This window comes from Hippoglossus hippoglossus, chromosome 8, assembly GCF_009819705.1.
Source record: "Hippoglossus hippoglossus isolate fHipHip1 chromosome 8, fHipHip1.pri, whole genome shotgun sequence".
Classification (NCBI taxonomy): Eukaryota; Metazoa; Chordata; class Actinopteri; order Pleuronectiformes; family Pleuronectidae; genus Hippoglossus; species Hippoglossus hippoglossus.
In genome coordinates, this window is record NC_047158.1 from 15,526,293 (window position 1) to 15,538,442 (window position 12,150).

At 48.1% G+C, this 12,150-nt stretch overlaps 1 protein-coding gene across 4 annotated transcripts in view; it reads right to left on the minus strand.

Annotated features, from left to right (window-relative positions):
- The window catches only part of LOC117766862 (retinoic acid-induced protein 1), a 53,872-nt gene that overhangs the window by 13,684 nt on the left and 28,038 nt on the right, over positions 1-12,150 (minus strand). The window lies entirely within an intron of this gene.

Here is a 12,150-nt window from a genome sequence, read left to right on the forward strand (position 1 = left end):
TCTATCTGCCTGGCCTCCCAGTATAAAGTCCGTAGAAATCCAGGAGAAGTTGAGGCGAGAACACAGCAGTGGATCCCCCGCTGTATTCACCGCGAGCGAGTGTGTGTGTGTGGGGGGGTCGATGACGCTTCCAACAAGTGACAGATGCAAAAAGGAAAAAAAAGAAAAGAAAAGAAATATCTCCCGGTGAAAAAGCTGTGACACACACATAGAAGATGTCGAGAGGTTTCTTGGTGATGAGAGCTGACGACGGGGTGTTGTAAACATGATCACGTGATCTCGGCAGCGAGAGTTCACACGTCACTTCCTGCCTCTGTCCGCTGCTCCCGGCTGCAGAGAACCTCCCGCTGTGTTGTGCATGTGTGAAAGGCAAACTGCAGATACCCAGGGACCATGTCGGAAAACGCTGTTACAGAGCCTCTGTGCCACGATATAAAAATGTATTACCTAAACAATATAATGTTTTTGATGCTGTGTTTCATAAAAGGTTGAACTCAGTTTTTCTTTTCCCTCCTCTCTGTTTCTCCTGCACGGATGCAAACTCCAATTTCCTCCAAGGGGAAGTGTTACAGTGTGTGTTGGGTGCATGCTCTCAGTATACCACAGGATGTCATAAAGGTGTGTGTGTGTGTGTGTTTGTGAAGGTGTGTTTATGCATTCATACAAAAAATGAGGAAGAAGAGAGGAGGGGTGGAGCGTGCTCTTGCTCTATAAAAGGAATAGAGTCACCTGGAGACAGAGCCTGTGAGCCTGTGAGCCTGTGAGTGTGTGAGTGTGTGTGTGTGTGTGTGTGTGTGTGTGTGTGTGTGTGTGTGTGTGTGTGTGTGTGTGTGTGTGTGTGTGTGTCAGCCAGTTCCAGCACAATATCCCGGCATTCAACCCGCCCCAGGGACAGCGGTGCATCCCACCAGACGCACAGTAGCATTATTCATCTCTGAAACACACGGTGTGTGTGTGTGTGTGTGTGTGTGAGTGAAAGAGAGAGAGAGAGCTAGAGATGGAGGGAGAGGGAGAGAGAGAGAGAGAGTAGGTGTATTTGTGTTTATGTATGCAGGTTCACAGCTTTTGGCAGTCCCTTAAATACACGCACACACACGCACACACACACACACACACACACACACACACACACACACACACACACACACACACACCTATATATTCCCCTGGAGACCCCCTGTCCTCCCTCCTACCTTCCTATCTCCTATCCTACTTGTGCTTCACCCTACAATGATGCGTTGCGTTGCGTTGTGTGTGCGTGTGTGTGTATAAATATGAGGATACTTGTTTACACAATGACCTGAATAAGATGCTTATAGAAGACAAGCCAGACCAAGCTTGCAGAGCACAGCCGAGCAGAGAGAATGGACTGAGGCACACATCGCTGTTGGGATCCAGTTTTGTGATGCCATGTGTTTATCTGTATTTCTGTGTGTGTGTGTGTGTGTGTGTTTGTGTGTGTGTACTTCTGCCGTTTCCACTTGTCTTCACAATAGCCTTTTCTGAAGAATAATTAATTGGATTTTTCACTGTTTGTGTGTCTCTCACTAAAAACAAAGCAAACAAACAATAAAAAGCCTTCTCCCCAATCAATTTACTTCACTGATCCTTCTGTCTTTACCCCGTACATGCATGTGTGTGCGCGGCGAGTGGGGTCTACATTCTGATCACGTCTCCTCTCCACCATCACACTGCATCTCCTCCTTCCGCTCCTATCTTGCACAGAGGGCCCTAGAAATTGTGTGGTTGGCCAAGTGGTGTATTTGTGGATGCACCACGTCACATGGCGCTGCTCCCTTCCTTGGTAGGGGTCAGAGAGGAGAGAGGACGAAGGATACATGCTGAGATCGCCAAATCCTCTCTGGTGATCTGTCTGTCTCTCTGTCTGTTTACTAGATAGTGCTTGCATTGATTTTGCTGCTTGGGCACAGAGAAAGGGGGATGATGGAGAAACGCACACATCGCTTACTGTCTGTCATTTGCATCCATGCAGAAGACGCCCACGTTGTCTGTGCCTTGTTTTTGCTTGTGTTACAAGTTAGTTTTTCTTTCTTTTCTGTGTCGTCTCTCTTTCGTGATCTCTCATCTCTTCATTTTTTCTCCTCCTCCTCCTCCTCCTCCCATCTCTCGCTTTCTTTTTTAACTCACAAATCCTTCTCTCTGGAGAGGAGAATGGCAACGGATGCGGAACGACAACAAGGCGTTCGGGGTCTAATGGGAGGAGAGGGAGAGTGGGGGGGCAAAGAGTGATGAAATGATAAGGGTGAAGAGGAGGAGGATGAGGAGAAGGGGATGCAGAAGACAGAGGTGGATAGATGATTTACTGAGTGGGCTTTACAACCTGGGCTCTTGGGAAATATGAGCTGCAGCAATCACCGCACACATACCTGCAGATAACACACACACGCACATGCATACAAAATGGCAAGTTGTGCACGAGCTTACGAGGCAGACTGGTCCATAATTAGCAGAACTTGTCACCTCCACAGACGAACGTGAGCTGCTAGACGTGTGATTGATTACCTTGGGTTCTGCCCACTTCAAACCTCATCAAAGCAGCTTCCCCTCATAACCACCTTCATCGTCACTGTAGATCTGTAAACCTTAATTTGACAACGCAGTTTGGAGGTTTGTGTACTCATGTGGGTCTCTTTAAATGCTTTTTAAAAATGTACCCATGGGGGTACTTTCTGATCCTGTCTGTAAAAATAATATATTATCAGGAAGTAAGGACAGGAGGAGAGAAGAGTAAAGGGAGGGAGGGAGGGAGGGAGGGAGGGAAGGGCGAAGGAGGAAGAGGAGGGTGAATCTGATTGTTCCGCTGGATGGTTCATAATGCGCTGAGCTGCGACTGGTTACAGTCCCCCCTTCATTCTTTTTTTATCCTCTCTCCCTCTCTTTCATCGCATCATCTTCAGAGGCAGCTTGAGATGGGATTTATCTTCTTTCTTTCCCTTCTAGAGACACGCACACGCATGCACACACACACACACACACACACATACGCACACACGCACGCACACGCACACAAAGAGAAAAACAGACAGCTCTCTCATTCCATCAACTCTGGCTCTGAAGCACTTTCACTTCAAATCTTTTTCCTGCACTGTGTCTATCTGACACAAACACACACACACGCACGCACGCACGCACGCACGCACGCACGCACGCACACACGCATGTAAATATGTTAACACGCACACACACAGAACCCCAAGCGCACACACATACATCGACAGACACACACATAAATGGAGGCATATGGAGTGGAGGGATGGAACGTCTCCCTGTGTGTTTACCTCCCCAGTCATCCTGGTTAATTATGCATGCAGAGGCAGTGTGCTGGGGAGGTGGAGCGGCCTGGGAGGAAACACACACACATTCACACTCACCCATCACGCATATTCACAGACAGTCCCACTTTACCACCGCCGCCATCGCCCGGAATCATCACAACACGACCCATCGCCGCAGACACCAAAAACTCAGCTCACATGCTCCTCGACAACCCGACAAAGCACACAAAAATAACCCGAACATGCCACACGCTCCTTGCCACACACACACACACACACACACACACACACACACACACACACACACACACACACACACACACACACACACACACACTAATGTCTAACACATCTGCCTTTAACACCCTGCTTAACACAGCACGATCCAAAATAACACAGCAGCCCGCCCCGCCACTGGTCCCAATCAGCACACTGCTTCCCCCCTTTCTAATTACACACACTTCAACAAGGCTCGGAGAGTATTCAGATTGCCTGTCTGTATCCTCCCCTCTCAGCGGACACTGTGCCCTTTTACTTGATAACCGCAGGTTCAACACACTGGACGGACGGACAGACAGATGGACAGGGCAGAAACACATCTTCCCTCTGTCTCTCTCCTCCTTTTCTCCTCTGCTGTGTCTGGCCATGGCTGTGTGGGTGGGTCCCTACCCAAGGGGAAGGCTTAGGAGACGGAGGAAGCCAATATCTGCTCTGACATTTGTCAGTGTCCCGTTGTCATGACACACAGCTGGAGGTCACGAGGGGTCACCGGCAGCCAGTCACATAGATTATATGAAGAGACATAGAGGGGGCGGAGACCTGCTATTGACACTCGCAGACGGACGGACATAGAGATGGACACGCAACACTTTGAGGCTACTGGACAGGTGGCAAACAAACTGGATTGGAAGGCTGACAGTGAGGAAGATCATCCAGGATGTTGAGTTGGTCATAAATGTTTTTTTTCTCAAGATGATGTCATTCATTTCTGAGAAACTGATAACTCATCCTGACTCTTTCGTTTCTTGGCCATCCGTCGTTTCCATCTGTTAATTTTCCTGCTTCAGTCCAACTCATGGTGATACATCACAGTTTAAAAAACAAAACAATACTGCCAAAATGAATGTGAATGAAAATGAACCAAGCTCTGTGTTTTCCTACCAAATCCTCTGGTTCCATTGATTAGGTCCAGAACTGTCTCTGTTGGAAGGTATCTGACTGAGCTTTGAAGCGGGAACGGCTCAATAGCATCTAAAAATGAGGAAACTGAGCCTAGTCCTGGTCGATCTGAGAGATCATTTTGGTTCTGTGAGGGAGGCCAGTTAATGGTGTGTGTGCGTGTGTGTGAGGTGCTGTCTCGTCTCTGGGGTTCAGGATGACTCATCGGTATTCACAGACACGGCTGTCTATTTCATCTCTGATGAAGATGAGACTCTCGTCTGCGTGCAACACACAACATCATGAAAACCAACCACACACTCCAAACCGACGTTAGTCAAATTCAGAAACCTGGAAGAAGAGGAGAGGGAACTCTTGACGGAAGAAAACAGACGCACACACAGACGCACACACACAGACACACATGCACTCACTGCTGCTGCAGCTTCAGCATGAAAGAATAAATAAAGGTCAGAGAGGGAGGGAGCAAGGCAGATGTCCGTGTCTGTCTGTGAGCGAGAGAGAGAGACGTGCATCAGCCATTACAGTTATCTGCTTTGCGGTTTCGGGTTTAGAATTCCTATTTGGCTCTGAAAGCAGGACGCAGGGGGGATGTTATCCCTCTCTTCTTTTGAATGACATCCTATCTCTGTCTCTGTCTCTGTCTCTGGGATGAAAATAAAAATAGGAGAAATTCGATTAATTAGGGAAGGCTAGACCGGACGGTGTGTGGACGCGTATCTCCGTCGTTGTATTGCACTCCTGACAGGTCGGTGATGCCCAATGACCTTTCACAGAAGAACAGCTTCACACTGGAACGTGTTATCCCATCAAAACAACAAACAAAGAAAAAAAAAACGGGATCTACAGTCACCATGGCAACGGCAGAGCCACTCAGTCAAGTGAAAAACCTGGAGTATGCATGTGGCTTGGGGTGGGGTGGGGTGGGGGGTGTATTTGAAGCAAAAGGAGACACAAACACACAACACCCAGTGGTTTATATGGTGGGCACATGCTGGAAATTGTCACACACACGCATACAAGCAACGTGAACACAGGCACAGATGAGAAAAATCACACGGTGGTTAGTTAATTATGTCTATTGACCGCGACTCTTTTCAAAATAAAAGCCAACTTTACATAATCCGATTCTTTGCACAAAAAAAAAAATCAGTCTTAGTTTGATTATCATGCAGATGAGGTGAATCGTATGCGTGCAACACCACGTTTAAGCCGCGTGGAAATCGAAGCAGAACGCCATTAATCCAAAATGATTGATGACATTTCGGAGGTATTTGCAGCAGCATGCAGCTGAACATCATTCGGTGTTGGGTCCTGGGACAAAAAGAAAAAAGAAACCTCGCTGTTCGTGTGAATACCAAACGAGCACCTCGTGTATTGTTTTGGAAACGCACGCGTGGAGAATTTCTTTTTCCTCACCCCGTCTTTGAGAGCTACATATTCATTGATCGGTTTGTGCCACACAGAAAGGAGAAGGAAAGAGAGCGTGAATGTTTTCAGTGCCTCACAACCCCAGACTCTAATCGGCAGCATATGTTTGAACGACAAGCTTTGATTCAAATCTACCCCATCTACATATATCACTTTAGAGGCGTTTGATGGTATAACTTTGTATCGCGGATGACGTGGGCTGGGAAAGGGCAAATCCTGTACGCCTATTTCTCGGAACATCTTTTTTCCGCCTTGACACCAAAAATCATTCATCCCTCCCTCGTTCCGCTTCCCCCCCCCCCTCAACCCTCCTCTATCTCACCTTCCATCTATCTTCCCTCTCTGTCCCTCCCTCCGTCTTTCAGTGCGGTCACCTCCAGTGGACAGCTGCCGAGCGTTGCCCTTTGAAGGACTAAACCTGGCTTTGTTGACATGGTAACGGAGTGACGAGACGGGTGGGGATGGAGAAGGAGAGAGGGACGAGGGGAGAAAATTGACAGACGCGCACGCTCGTAATCAAGCCCATAGGTTGTGTTTGTCTCCGGCGTAGGTTGTCGTGGATACCTGGGGCAGGAGAATCAGAAAGATGAAACCTGATTGCTCATTACCTGATATGCATCCGTGCGCTTGTGTGCCAATTTGTCGGAGTCTGTGTGTAGTTACAGGTGACCACAAACATGAATCACTTTCTGCTTCCGCAAGCATTTGCTCATACGTGCAAGCAGTTAGCATGAATGTGTTTGTGCGTGTGTGAGGGATGAGAGCTTTCATGATCAAGCTTGACTGCCTGCAACACCCCCGCAGTGTGTGTGTGTGTATGTGTGTGTAGTCTATGTGTGTGCACATATGTGTGTGTAAGGGCAATGTTGGACTCCAGCTGACCTTCCAGAGGTGAAGAGGGAGTGAAACACACAGACATAGAAGAAGAAGAACAAAGAGATGCTCTGTGGGTTCATGTTCCCATCGCATTGATAACCTCGACCAGGCCCACACACTTTTTCTTGGTTTCTCTCCACAGGTTTCTCTCACTTACACATACACAAACACACACATCCACACACGCACACACACACACATGCATACACACAAGGGGGTTGGGGTCCTGTAAAGTGGGCGCCGAGCTACTTGGTATTCCGTCAGAATCCTGCAGCGAGGGAGAGTGTGGAGCACTAGAAAGAAATGATGCAGGGGGAGGATGGGACGAGAGAGGAAGACAGGAGCGAGGCAGTCAGAACCGAGTGTGGCTGGTAAGTTCTCATTTACACCGCGGACTGGAAATCAATTCGACCGCTTATTTTTGTAAGCAGATGCGGAGACGTATGGCACCTGCCGTTCTTCAACAAAGCTGCAAGAAACAGATGTGAAGCGACTCGTATCTTGCAGTGACCCATTTTGGTTTGGTCTAGCACAGCACGTCTTCCTGCCTCATACACACACACGAACACACACATCCCCCTTTTCCAGGTAATGGGGTGGAGGACTCCACTGAAGCAGAGGGAGCTGTGTTTGAGCAGTGACATCCCTGCTGGGGCTCATTGTGTGTTCCGCTCCCATGTATTCAATCCCTCTACTCATTTACACGTACACACGGATACTCACACATGTGCAAAAGTACAAAGACTCACACACGCACACACACACACACACACACACACACACACACAGAGACACACATGCAGACACACACAAACACACACACACACTGATTTGCACCTGCTCCCGTTTCGTGCCACTTTGGTTCGTCTAATTGATGATGCTGTATCACTCCTGCTGTCTCTCTCCAACACACACACACACACGCACAAACACACACACACCTCATCCTCCCTGTTCTCCTTCTCTGTGTCCTCTAAGTTGTACCTTGTTTACACTGTCCTCTATCTTCCATACACTTTCCTTGCCCTGTAGCCACAGTGCAGCTGCTGGCAGTGTGTGTGCGTGTGTGTGTGTGTGTGTGTGTGTGTGTGTGTGTGTGTGTGTGTGTGTGTGTGTGTGTGTGTGTGTGTGTGTTCGTGTGCTCGTGTGCGTGTGACCTTGTCTTAGGTCAGACCTGGGCAGGCAGCTCTTTGGTCTGGCACATTTCATAGCCTGAAGGAGAGATCAGCAGTGGCGATGAGCAGCCTCAGATGTCGTCCTCTGCAGCTTGTGTGTCCATAAATACGAATGAACATATGTCTTTCATGTTTTTGTTTGTGCTGTTAGAATGAAGGATTTCTGAGCAATAAAGTGATTATTTTTCACAGCGTATATGAATCCATTTGGGACGTGTCGTGATGTTTTTCCTACGGCGTTTATAATAATCAAATAGGTTCACTAATGAAGCCATACAGGATCCGGGCATGTTTGTTTTGTTTGTATGTGGATGTGTGTGGCTGATACACAACATAAACTGTAAATAAAGATGGACGACTCATCTCCACTTCTTCCCACTGTTCAAAGCTGAAGGCAAAACAACGCTGCAATCTTGTGCATTTGGAAACATGGCAATTGTGCCATGCAATATATCGAATCTATCTATAGTCTATGATACACATGCATAGACATAAATATTTACTTTTTAAGCTTCTTACAGCTGTATAAGGTTTATGTGGTTACAGATTATATTAGTATTCACTTAGTGGAAACTAAGTTTTTGTTCCCCCCTACAGAACTACACCTCCCATAATGCTTAGGGGACGTAAAGAGGAAATGCAACCAGCCTGTTGGTAAACTGGGGCAAGAACTTGAGCCACGTGTTTTGTTTGCCTATATTTCTTCACATTTAGTGCCATTAAAACTCTGCCGAATTAGCCATTAGACGTTCATGTTTCCAATTCAGACTTGGGTTTGAAGAAAGGTACCGCGGGATTACACTGACATCGAGGCAAACTTAAAAACCTGACGATTCTCAAGGAAGTTCTGTGCGTCACGAGAAGCGTCTCTGGGATTTCCTCATTTCCCGGAGTTTCTGGACGTTTATTTGCATGGACGCGGGATATCTGCGGGAAGAGTAAGTCACACTGAATCTAAAAATACAACTGTCATGTCTGTGTGTCCAGACTCGACTGAGTGAAGCCTCCGAGAAAGAAACGAGGGGGAGGATTTTATTTTTTTGACGCAAATTCAGGCAACTGTGTGTGTTGGAGAGAGAGAGAGAGATAGAGCAGGAGTGACTGAATTAGACCAAACAATGTGGCATCAACCTACATTATTATTATTATTATTATTATTATTATTATTATTTTATTATTATCATATCTTCATATCATGTCTCTCTTTTGCCCTGAATCAGAATTGAAGCTCTATACTCAATGCTTTTTTGCGATTGTATGTGTGTGTGACTGTTTTGAGTTTACGTCCAGTTTTACATGACAGTATCATGTATGCCGTTGTGCCTCTTAGCATCTTCCCAGAAGGCGTCCTTGATGGACTGCTCTCATTTCCCTCTCTCCTCTCCTCTCCTCTCCTCTCCTAAGCTCGCTCCGCTACTCTCCTCTGTTACCTGAGAGCCAGACTGGGGAATACTCTCCTCCATCTGCAGACCCAGACAGACTGACACTAAAAGGAGGCAAGCCACTGATACACCGATGGCAGATAAGTGAAATGAGAGGAGGGCGACAAGGAGAGAGTGAGTGGAAGAGGACATTTGACCCAACAGGTTTGAAAAGAGCACAAGAAGGACGGAAGATGAGAATAGACGGTGTGTGTGTGTGAGAGAGAGATGGGGGAGCGACTGGAGGGCAGATGCATCGGAGGGGAAAGAGCAGATGAGGGGGAGACTGGGATGAAATGGAAGACCAGCGAGGGGGGATAGGTGAGAGAAAGTGGAGTGACGGGAGGGGAGAGGGCGAAATTAGAAACGAGGAGAGGGAGCGGGTGAAGAAAGAGGAAAGACAGTGGGAGGGAGGAGAGGTAAGTGGCGAGATGTGAAGGGGGATGCGGAGAAGAAGCGAGGCGACAAGGAGCAAAAGTGAGGGAGTGATGCTGCGAGATCAAGGGAGGTGAGGGAGGCAAAAGACAGGCAGCGAGATGTAGATGTAGAGAGAGAAGAGGAGGAGGAGGAGGGAGGGAGGCATGCGAGATCGAGGGCGTAGAGACGGAGGAAGAGTGGGAGGGAGAAGGAGCGATAGATTGAAGCCACGAGATCAAGGCAGATGGTGGGGGTGGGGGTGGGGGTGCATGGGTACAGCGGTGAGGCGAATGGAAAGATGCGGGGAGGAGAGGAGATCGTTATCGCAGGGCCGTGCTGCCTATTGATTTGCGTTAGTGTCTCGAGCCAGTGAAATAACAGCGGTGCTGGGATGCAGACTCCCTCGTCATTAGCAAACACAACTCTCAAGACGCCAGTGTGTGTGTGTGTGTGTGCGTGTGCGGCGCCATATGGCACGTTTGATGTCCACATGATTAAGACCAAGAATAGTACAAAAACAACAACAAAAAAAAAACAAAGTAGAGAGACAGATGACAAAGTTATAACACTTTGTGGGAGATAAAAACAGACTGGCGGAAGGGAGGAACAGATTGAGGGAGAGACCAGCCGGCTGTGTCGAATCGAATGATGGAGAGAGGGATGCAAGAAAGAAAAAAGGAGAAGTGATCATGCCATGCTGTCTCAGCTGACACACCTATCACTTCAGGTGACACTTCTATCGGTCACTTCTCACAGCTAGATGAAGAGAGACAAAGTTGGCTTCTTCTCTTTCTCTTTCCTTCCCTTCACTCGCTTTTCCGCATGCGGCGCAGTGTGACGGCGGAGCTGATGCGTGTGCGTGTGAGTGTGAGTGTGCGTGTGCGTGTGCGTGTGCGTGTGTGTGTGTGTGTGTGTGTGTGTGTGTGTGTGTGAGTCTCGCCAGGGACCAGAGAAGTGTGAATATGGCTGTGGAACTCTGCCAACTGAGCTGAAGAGCTAAAGGGGGAGGAAGGAGGAGGAGGAGAAAGAAAAAGAGAAAGACAGAGAGACACGAAGAGGAGGAAGAGATGAAGAGGAGAGGGGGAAGACTCCATCCTTTGTTCTTTGTTGATGAAAGGAGGAATTGGATCCTCTACTCCCACTCTCGCTTTCTCTCTCGGTGATGAGCCTTGATGTGTTGGGGTGAGCGAGCGAGCAGGAGGGAGACACGCGCGCGCCTCACACACACACACACACACACACACACACACACACACACACACACACACACACACACACACACACACACACACACACACACACACTGTGCTGCCTTATTCCACTCAAACCAACTGACTCAGACCCAAATGACTCCTCGCTCACTAATTAAACTTTAATCTCCAATAGCGCGCAAATTACCTGCCATGCAACTGAGCGCTGAACTACAGGGAGGGAGGGAGAGATGGACAGATGAAGGAGAGGAGAGTTGGAGTGAAGGTCACACTCCACCTGCAGGAGGGGAAAATACTTCCCGTTCCTGTGTTTTCGGTCTCTTTCATCCCCTTTCTGACATCGCTGTGTTTGTGGGTCTACATATGAACTTAAGTGTTTACATCTATGTCCGACACTGTGTGTGTGTGTGTGTGTGTGTGTGTGTGTGTGTGTGTGTGTGTGTGTCTCTAGGAGGCACGAAGGCTGTAAGTGGAGCAGTCGACTGGGGCCTCACCCTCTGAGCACGTCAGTGTTCCCTCTCTCACCTGAATGTTATCACACACACACACACACACCCACACACACAAAGTTGATGTTAGCCAAGTCCTCGCATCCTCCTCTGTCTGGCCTCATTCCCATCTCTCTCCTACAGACACAGCCTCTGCTAGGACACACACATACTCCGCCATTTTGTGCCACACAGCAGAGGGCATCACAGCAGTGTGTGTGTGTGTGTGTGTGTGTGTGTGTGTGTGTGTGTGCCACTTGGTTAATCACCAAGAACTAACGATAATTACCACCATTTTCCTACCTGCCCGTTTCAAAGCCTGACTCGCAGTGTTGTTTGTATGCAAGCAGGACTGTGTGTGTGTGTGTGTGTACCAGGTTCTACCGATCATTTCAGCAGCAGGGAGGAAGTCTCTTTTTTTTTAATGTAATGGTGTATGAAATATCACAGTGTGACATTATGACGTCCATGCCCATGTCACAAAGCACACCACCAAACAAAAAAGCTCCACTACACCAGTGTTGTGGTGTTTTAAGGCCGAGCTCTTCATTGCATCCACACACAGGTGGTGAGTGGGGAAGGACATCAACTGAATTAGCCATCATGGAGGTCCCATTTAGTAGATTAACGGCTGCTTCTGCTGCTCCAATACCCTG